Raw genomic sequence first — 10,000 nt, 5'->3', positions numbered from 1 at the left:
CACGCGTTTAGAAGCCGTAAAAAAATATTTTCAACCTTGTAATGGACCAAACAAAAAATATAGAAAAAATTATCGAAAAAAAAAATCTTTTAAAACTTACCTTACGTTAGTCCTTATGCGTTGCGAAGCTCAAAAAAAATATTTTCGACCTTATAATAGAACAAACAAAGAAAATAGAAAAATTTTCCAAAAAAATAAAAAGTCGAAATTCGAAAAAAGAAGAAAAGTGGTCCTTTTCTAGGAGTTTTTTATTCCCAAAAAATGGGTCGATGTCCCCGTAACCCCTAAAAAAAGGGGGTCGAAATAACATTTTTTCATCATGCTTCAAATGGGCTGAAAAATTTTTTACGGGGTCTCTGGACCAAACAAAAACGATCTGTCGAGTCAGAATTCCAAAAATCGAAAATTCCCGAAATTTCTGTACTTAAGAGGCGGGGCGCCCACTATCGACAAAAGTGTGCCAAAACCCACAAACGTTGTGTTACGCGCGCTAAGATAAATACAAGCCTGATTGCTGAAAATGTATTCTATTTGAATAAGGTAAGTATCAACACCAAGGAAGCAATTCCTTTATTATAAACTCATACTCTGACATTGCGCTAATATTGCTCGTGAATTGTTATTTAGTTTAAAAGTATAATTTATATTACTTTTATTTTATTTTAATTCTATATAATAACTATTTTATATTTTTATTAAAAAATTTCTTGTTTAGTTTCCAAGCAACCACAGTTACGTTTATATGTTTAATTCTATTGTATTCTATATTTATCGATAATTTAATAAATGTTTTAAAAGACTATTCTGGTTTTCCACGCTCTCTTCAAAAATGTGAGTTCTTTTAATTCTTCCACTTAATTATTCATTTTAAAGTAAAACAACTAGTTATACATATTATTATATTATAATGTATGTGTATTATATACTATTATTTTATAACATAAACATAGTTGAGTTATTAAATTAAACGTCAAATATTTTATTACCTAAAATTAAGTTAATCGTAAAATCTGATGTAGTATGAGATATTCTTTAGAAACTAACTATAAATATTCTTGAAGTAAAACAATACAATCTATAAATAGAACAATGAGAAATAGTAAAACAAACTAAACACAACATGTTTATTTTAACATTATTTTTTAATTAGTTTAATCACTTACTTCTAATCATAGTATTTAATATAGAATATAGTCAACAATCTTTTAAACAAAGTCTTAAATAAAGTTACAGGGAGTAATTGTAATTAAAACACCAAAAAAAAAAGGTTTTAATAAAAAAAATAATTACATCAAGTTAAAATTTTATAAGGATTAATTTTAAAATATCAAATCGATTGTAAATCAAGTGCAAATAGGTTTTTTAAACAAACCGAAGGGTTTATAAAGGCTTGTAAACGCTCTCAAACGCCTACGACCATACCACACTGAGCACACCCCATCTCGTCCGATCTGGGAAGTTAAGCAGTGTCGGGCGTGGTTAGTACTTAGATGGGTGACCGCTTGGGAATACCACGTGCCGTAGGCTTTTGCTTTTTGAATTCATCTTTTTTGTACTATTTTTCTTTCTGACCTATTTATACTTATTACTCGTTTATTTACATTTCTTTAACGCTTAAAAGAAAAGTAAATTCTAGTTATTAGCAAATAAAAACTCAAGCCAATCAGATAACGTTATTTGCTGTTTAAACCAATTAGAGCGCTAAAAAAGTGGTTTGACCAGTTTGAGATATCGAAAAAAAAATGGCACCATCTTGTAGAGTACAATTTTCTGAGTTAAAATTAATACAATTAGTCTTTTATACTAAAACTTTAAAGTTTTTTTGTCCAAAAACAAATAAAAGCGTGGCTACTTGAAAAATCAAACGAAAATAAATTTTGCACTTTTGTATTGTGAGTCATAATAAGTTATTTACTGTTACCAACAGATACTAGCAAAAGCTTTTTAAAGTTTTGTATTAACTTAATGTATTTGTAATTACTTTTACTTAATAGAAACTATTGAATTACGTTTACTTAGTTTACTTTTGTATGTGTATTAAATATATAGCAATTTTGTTTGAATAAGGACTATTAAACTATTAAAAGAAAACTATCAAAGTTTACTAACTCAAAAGCTAAATCTTAGTTTTATTGTTATAAACATTTATGTTGTAATTTACTAATAACTAAATGAGTTTATTTCAAACAAAAAGATTTAAATAATGTTATGTTATGTCAAGCCTACTATATGAGGTATATAGGTATATAAGGTATACAAGCTTATGTTTGAAAATTATAATAAGAAAAATAAAAATAAATACTTAGTTGGTAAAATTTGTATGTTTTAATATGCAAATTAGAGTTAGTATAGAAGTTTTTTTTTAAATATAATAAATATAAATATTTAGTTACTAATAATAAACTAAAATACCAATTTTGTAGTTATTACAAAAAAAAAACTTATCTTACTTAAAGTTCACTGTAATTGAAATATTATACAAAAGCTTCATAATTATAAGCTTTGAATAACTTTACTTCATAAAAAGTTAGTGTTTTGTGTATTGACTTTATGATTATTTTATTTTAGTAACTGTTAGTTTTATACTTTAATAAAAGAAATATGGTTAACAAGTAAGTTAAAAATGAAAGAAGCATAAAAAAACACACTAATTAACTGCTTATTCAATAGTTTGATTATTTAATTATTTTTCTGTTATATAGTTTAATCGTATTGTATAAAAAATACAGAGAGTTCAAATACATAGTTTTTTTTTCTAAGAAAATTTAATTCTTTAATAATAAGTAGTAATTTAAATAAAAAATAATACAAATAAAGTTATACAATATATATACAATAGTTTGTCAAACTAGGCAAACACTACTAGGCAAAAAACAAACTAGGCAAAAAACCTACAAAGTAGGCCACCACTACAATCCAATGTTCCAACTGGAAATTCAATGAGATCGTTACTGTACTTGTGATGAACGTTGATAATCCCCAAGATTGTAAGTCGAAGGCCTTACCCAACCTAACCAGCGCACTGGTTTTCTTACAACTGAATTAATCAACATTTAATATTGAATATAATCATTATTGATAGATAGAGGAATGTTGACAATCAACAACAGATTGTAGGTCAAAGGCATTACTCGACCCAAGTACCCACAACCTAGATTGATCAACATTTATTAGATAGATTTGTTTATTGATAGATAGAGGAATATTGTCAATCCACAACAGATTGTAAGTCAAAGGCATTACTCGACCCAAGTACCCACAACCTAGATTGAACAACATTTGTTAGATAGATTAGTTAGATAGATAAATAGTACAGTATAATCTCAAAGAATTTGAAGCCCGAACATTGAACGATAGTGGTGTTTCGTGACGACTAGCGGGATTCGATCTCTCAACCTTCTGCTTATGAGTCAGCTGATAAGACCACTGACCCACCGCGCCACGACAAAGATAAAGAAATATTTTGCTATATAAATAGGTTGATTTTTCAGTGAACTTCAAGTGTCAATTTTTCAGTGTCAATTACAGTGAACTTCAAGTAAGATATACAACAGTATATATTTCCGAGTCTGACTTTGAGTACTTTTTATATATTATTAACAAGATTTTTTAGGAGTAATATCTGTTTAGTTCTTTAATATATCTTTAAAATAATAATATTTTTTAAGGTGTTTAAAACTTTTAGAAGCTGTATGTAATGTCTTTTAGTTTAATAGTTCTTTAAATTAGTAAAAAAAAATAAACATGGTTGAGTTATCAAATTAAACAAAATAGAACGTCAAGTATTTAATTACTAAAATTAATTTAATTAAAAAAAATCTCAGGTAATCTAAAATGTCAGGAATTATTTAAAAATAAATATAAATTTAAAACTTATTATATTGAAAAGATTGATGAATAATACTCTTGAATGTATGCAATGTTTGTATTTGTAATGCAATAACATAAATGGATAGATCAATGACAAATTGTAAACATATTGTATTATTTTATTTTACGATTTTATTTTATTTATTTAATAATTCAATAAACTTTACTTCTACTTGTCCTGGTCTTAGGTAATTTATAGATAACAATAATTTAAACAAACACTTTTGTACAGTTACAATACAGTTTTAGTACAGTTTGGGAGTAACTGTTGATTAAAAAAACAAAAAAAAAGTTAATTCAGGTTAAAATTTTATAAGGAATAATTTTAAAATATCAAATCGATTGTAAATCAAGTGCAAATAGGTTTTTTAAACAAACCGAAGGGTTTATAAAGGCTTGTAAACGCTTTCAAACGCCTACGACCATACCACACTGAGCACACCCCATCTCGTCCGATCTGGGAAGTTAAGCAGTGTCGGGCGTGGTTAGTACTTAGATGGGTGACCGCTTGGGAATACCACGTGCCGTAGGCTTTTGCTTTTTGAATTCATCTTTTTTGAATATATTGTACTATTTTTCTTTCTGACCTATTTATACTTATTACTCGTTTATTTACATTTCTTTAACGCTTAAAAGAAAAGTAAATTCTAGTTATTAGCAAATAAAAACTCAAGCCTATCAGATAACGTTATTTGCTGTTTAAACCAATTAGAGCGCTAAAAAAGTGGTTTGACCAGTTTGAGATATCGAAAAAATAATGGCACCATCTTGTAGAGTACAATTTTCTGAGTTAAAATTAATACAATTAGTTTTTTTATACTAAAACTTTAAAGTCTTTTTGTCCACAAACAAATAAAAGCGTGGCTACTTGAAAAATCAAACGAAAATAAATTTTGCACTTTTGTATTGTGAGTCATAATAAGTTATTTACTGTTACCAACAGATACTAGCAAAAGCTTTTAAAAGTTTTGTATTAACTTAATGTATTTGTACTTAGTTTAAATTAATAGAGTTTATTTGGTTTACTTTATTATGTGTATTGAATGTGCTAGTATCTAAAAATAAATACAACTAAAACAAAACAAACAAGGAGAGTACTTGAATAGAACCAACACAATTTACAGACCAGTTGTGTACTAAATTTAAAGAAATTCTGAATAGTGAATATGCAATTATTATTATAAGTTCAAAGTTCAATTTAATTTAAATTAATGTATTTTGTAAATTGGTTTTATTTAATAGATAGTAGTGAATTACTTTATTTAATTTACTTTAGTATGTGTTGTATAACTTAATTTAAACCAGAAGCAAAACGGGATTATACTTTCAATAAACTACACAATTTACAGACCAGTTGTGTACTAAATAAAAAGCTATTGTGAATAGTGAATATGCAATTATTATTATAAGTTTATAAGTTCACAGTTTACAAAAGCTTTACAATTTAGTTATTATTTTGTTCATATTTGCATATCTAATTTATGAAAAGTTAGTGTTATGTGTTTTGGCTTTTTAATTTCTTTATTTGTACAACTGTTAGTTTTATATTCTAAAGAAACATTTTTAAATAAATATGTTTAACAAGTAACTTAAAAATGGAAGAAATATATTGTATATATTGAACTATTTATATTTATTCTAGCTATTTGCTTAGTGTATTTATTAATGTGATTATTTTATTTTGTTGTTTGTCTTATAGTTTAATCGTATTGTGTTGAAATATATTTAACAAATACAGAGGTTTAAAGTAAGTTTAAATGAAAATAAAATAAGACATATAGTTGAAATATAAGTTTAAAAAAATATTTTTTTTTATTTCTTTGTTTGTTTGATTGTTTGTTTATTATATAATCGCGACGTTTCATTTTATTACTTTTAAGCATACTAAATATAATAATAGGCATAGTTAGAGGAAAAATTCAATTAGTTTCTAACGTAATAAAAAAGTTTATTTCCACAAATAAATAAATACCTGAAAAATCAAATGAAAAATAAATTTCGCACTCTTGTATTGTGAGTCATAATAGGTTATTTACTGTTACCAACAGATACTAGCGAAGGCTTTTTAAAGTTCTATGTTAATTCAATGTATTTGTACTTAGTTTTATTAAAATGACAGTATTGATGGTTACGTTTATTAAGTATGTTTATTTAACGTTATGTAACTCAAGTAAAACCAGAAGCAAATAAGGAGACTACTTTCAATAAACTACACAATTTACATACCAATTGTATACTAAACTTAAAGCTATTCTATTCTATTTTATTCTTGATAGTTATTTTAAAGTTATTAAATTATACAAATGTATTTTATAAAGTAGTTTTATAAAGTTACTATAGTTTTTTTAACTTACTATAGTATGTGTTATATAACTTTAATTAAACTAGAAGCAAAAAGGGAGACTACTTTAAATAAACTACACAATTTATTGTTATATATAACTCTAATAAAACCAGAAGCAAAAAGGGAGACTACTTTAAATGAACTACACAATTTATTGTTATATATAACTCTAATAAAACCAGAAGCAAAAAGGGAGACTACTTTAAATGAACTACACAAATTAAAAATATATTATTATTTATAAATCAATCGTGTTGTGTTTCAAAATAAATTTTTCAAATAATGATTTACAAGTATTTATCAGTTATTTAGTTTTCTTTTTATAGTTTAGCCGTATTGTTTTATTTATTTGTTATTATCTTTATTTAATTGTTTGCTTATTATATTTATCGCCATGTGCTTAAAAAATAAAACAACTATAAAGATTTAAAAAGTAAGTTTAAATAAAAATAAAATGAAACATATAAAATAAATTTATGATTTTTTTATTATTATTATTATTTTTATTTAATTGTTTGCTTAACATATTTATCGCGATGTGCTTAAAAGAATAGAACAAATACAAAGGTTTAAATAAATAAAAATGTAAGTTTTAAATAAAATAAAATGAAACATACAAAATAAGCTTATGATTTTTTATTATCATTTTTATTATTTTTATTTCATTGTTTGTTTATTATATCTATCGCGATGTGCTTGAAAAATAAAACAACTATAAAGGTTTAAAAAGTAAGTTTAAATAAATATAAAATGAAACATATAAAATAAGCTTATGTTTGATTTTTTTATTTTATTTTTATTTAATTGTTTGCTTATTATATTTATCGCGATGTGCTTAAAAGAATAGAACAAATACAAAGGTTTAAATTGTAAGTTTTAAATAAAATAAAATGAAACATACAAAATAAGCTTATGATTTATTATTATTATTATTATTATTTTTATTTCATTGTTTGTTTATTATATCTATCGCGATGTGCTTAAAAAATAAAACAACTATAAAGGTTTAAAAGGAAGTTTAAATAAAGATAAAATGAAACATATAAAATAAGCTTTTGTTTGATTTTTTTATTTTATTTTTATTTATTTTTATTTAATTGTTTGTTTATTATATTTATCGCGATCTGCTTAAAAAAATAAAACGAGTATTAAGGTTTGAAAGGTAAGTTTAAATAAAAATAAAATGAAACATATAAAATAAGCTTATGTTTTTTTTTTTTTTTTATTATTATTATTATTTTCATTCAATTTTTTGTTTATTATATTTATCGCAATGTGCTTAAAACGATAAAACAAGTATAAAGATTTAAAAAGTAAGTTTAAATAAAAAATAATACAAATAAAGTTTATTTATAATAAACAAACATATTTAAAACATTAAAAAAAGTAGTTTATATATATTATTTTTTATTTATTTCTTTTAAACATATTAAATAAAGTATAAAAAAAGTATTAAAACATTTAAACGTAGCATAAATAAGCTTAAAACATTAAAATAATTGAAAAGAAACAAACAAATTGAAAAAAATCGGCAAAAAAAGTTCAACAGCAACATTTGAGCATCATACACGTATGCATTACTTTACACTAGTGAGAGAGACGTGTTTGTGCGTTCGGTCGACTTGGCGAGAAAGCGGGCTTAAAGCATTACTGTTTAGCACCCGAGGCGCGGCTATTGCAGCGGCGGCGAACGTGCTATGTAAACGCATTGGAGCAGCGTATGAAAAACTACAAGCGTCCAGCGGCGGTAGGCTTATAGCTTTGCGAAGTCGTCGAGACGAGTAGCCGACGCAGGCAGGCACGGCTCGAGGCGGGTAACTGCAGCAGACAGATGGCGTGTTGCTGCTGACGAGTTAACCGGCAGAAGGCAAACGGTTGGTCGGGAGAAAGAACAGTCAGTTGTATAGCTGCATGCTGCAGTCGACGCGGGCTGGCGCTTTAAACAGCAAAAGGCCGGCGCCGACTTTCAGTAACGTTCGCAAGGCTTTTAAGCCGAGTGATAGAAAAGGTCTGTATTTATACAGTAAAAACGCTCAGTCGAGCAACGGGTTTAAACGCCCTCGGATAGTTATCTGGTTGATCCTGCCAGTAGTCATATGCTTGTCTCAAAGATTAAGCCATGCAAGTGTAAGTACGAGCTCACGTACAGTGAAACTGCGAATGGCTCATTAAATCAGTTATGGTTCATTTGATTGTACGCTTTTACATGGATAACTGTGGCAATTCTAGAGCTAATACATGCGTAAAGCGCCGAACTGACGTGAGGCGCGCATTTATCAGACCAAAACTAACCGGCTTTCGGGTCGTTACAATGGTGACTCTGGATAAGCTTGCGGATCGCACGGCCTAGTGCTGGCGACATCTCATTAAAGCAACTGCCCTATCAACTATCGTCGGTACGGTATCGGCCTACCGAGGTTGTAACGGGTGACGGAGAATCAGGGTTCGATTCCGGAGAGGGAGCCTGAGAAACGGCTACCACATCCAAGGAAGGCAGCAGGCGCGCAAATTACCCATTCCCGGCTCGGGGAGGTAGTGACGAAAAATAACAATGCAGACCTCGTACGAGGTCCTGCAATTGGAATGAGTACACTTTAAACTTTTTAACGAGTATCCATTGGAGGGCAAGTCTGGTGCCAGCAGCCGCGGTAATTCCAGCTCCAAAAGTGTATATTTAAGTTGTTGCGGTTGAAAAGCTCGTAGTTGGATATAGGGACGGCGAGGTTGGTCGGTCGAAAGGCTAGCACTGGCCTCGTTGTTCTTGTTGGTCGGTGCCTTCGCGGTGCTCTTAACTGAGTGTTGCGGTGGTCCGGCAAGTTTACCTTGAAAAAATTAGAGTGTTCAAAGCAGGCTTTACGCTTGTATAATGTTGCATGGAATAATGGAATAGGACCTCGGTTCTATTTTGTTGGTTTTCGGAGCACGAGGTAATGATTAATAGGAACGGACGGGGGCATCCGTACTGTGCCGTTAGAGGTGAAATTCTTGGATCGGCGCAAGACGAACGACTGCGAAAGCATTTGCCAAGAATGTTTTCTTTAATCAAGAGCGAAAGTCAGAGGTTCGAAGACGATCAGATACCGTCCTAGTTCTGACCTTAAACGATGCCGACTAGCGATCGGGCAGTGTCGAACTTAAGAACTGTCCGGCAGCTTCCGGGAAACCAAAGTCTTTGGGTTCCGGGGGAAGTATGGTTGCAAAGCTGAAACTTAAAGGAATTGACGGAAGGGCACCACCAGGAGTGGAGCCTGCGGCTTAATTTGACTCAACACGGGAAATCTCACCCGGCCCGGACACAGCGAGGATTGACAGATTGAGAGCTCTTTCTTGATTCTGTGGGTGGTGGTGCATGGCCGTTCTTAGTTGGTGGAGCGATTTGTCTGGTTAATTCCGATAACGAACGAGACTCTTACTTGCTAAATAGCTGCTCGACCCATTGGGTCGGAGACAACTTCTTAGAGGGACTAGTGGCGTTTAGCCACACGAGATTGAGCAATAACAGGTCTGTGATGCCCTTAGATGTTCGGGGCCGCACGCGCGCTACACTGACCGGATCATCGTGTGTTCCCTAGGCCGAAAGGTCCGGGTAATCCGTTGAACCCCGGTCGTGCTAGGGATAGGGACTTGCAATTGTTTCCCTTGAACGAGGAATTCCCAGTAAGCGCGAGTCATTAGCTTGCGTTGATTACGTCCCTGCCCTTTGTACACACCGCCCGTCGCTACTACCGATTGAATGGTTTAGTGAGGTCCTCCGATTGAGCCTGGTACGTGCGGCAACGCACTCGC

General features: G+C 30.0%; 3 non-coding genes across 3 annotated transcripts in view; all 3 read left to right on the top strand.

Annotated features, from left to right (window-relative positions):
• Positions 1-1,408: 1,408 nt before the first annotated feature.
• LOC145848764 (5S ribosomal RNA) lies at positions 1,409-1,527 on the top strand. Its single transcript, XR_014372147.1, has one exon. It is a non-coding gene; the product is annotated as a 5S ribosomal RNA (ribosomal RNA).
• A 2,757-nt stretch (positions 1,528-4,284) lies between these two features.
• LOC145848756 (5S ribosomal RNA) lies at positions 4,285-4,403 on the top strand. Its single transcript, XR_014372140.1, has one exon. It is a non-coding gene; the product is annotated as a 5S ribosomal RNA (ribosomal RNA).
• A 3,880-nt stretch (positions 4,404-8,283) lies between these two features.
• Positions 8,284-10,000, top strand: part of LOC145848760 (small subunit ribosomal RNA) — a 1,808-nt gene continuing 91 nt past the window's right edge. The window contains exon 1 of the ribosomal RNA XR_014372143.1: positions 8,284-10,000. This exon is cut by the window's right edge and continues 91 nt beyond it. This is a non-coding gene — a ribosomal RNA (small subunit ribosomal RNA).

This window comes from Thalia democratica, unplaced genomic scaffold, assembly GCF_965202585.1.
Source record: "Thalia democratica unplaced genomic scaffold, ktThaDemo2.hap1.1 HAP1_SCAFFOLD_1655, whole genome shotgun sequence".
Classification (NCBI taxonomy): domain Eukaryota; kingdom Metazoa; phylum Chordata; class Thaliacea; order Salpida; family Salpidae; genus Thalia; species Thalia democratica.
This window is presented reverse-complemented; position numbering and strand designations above follow the sequence as displayed.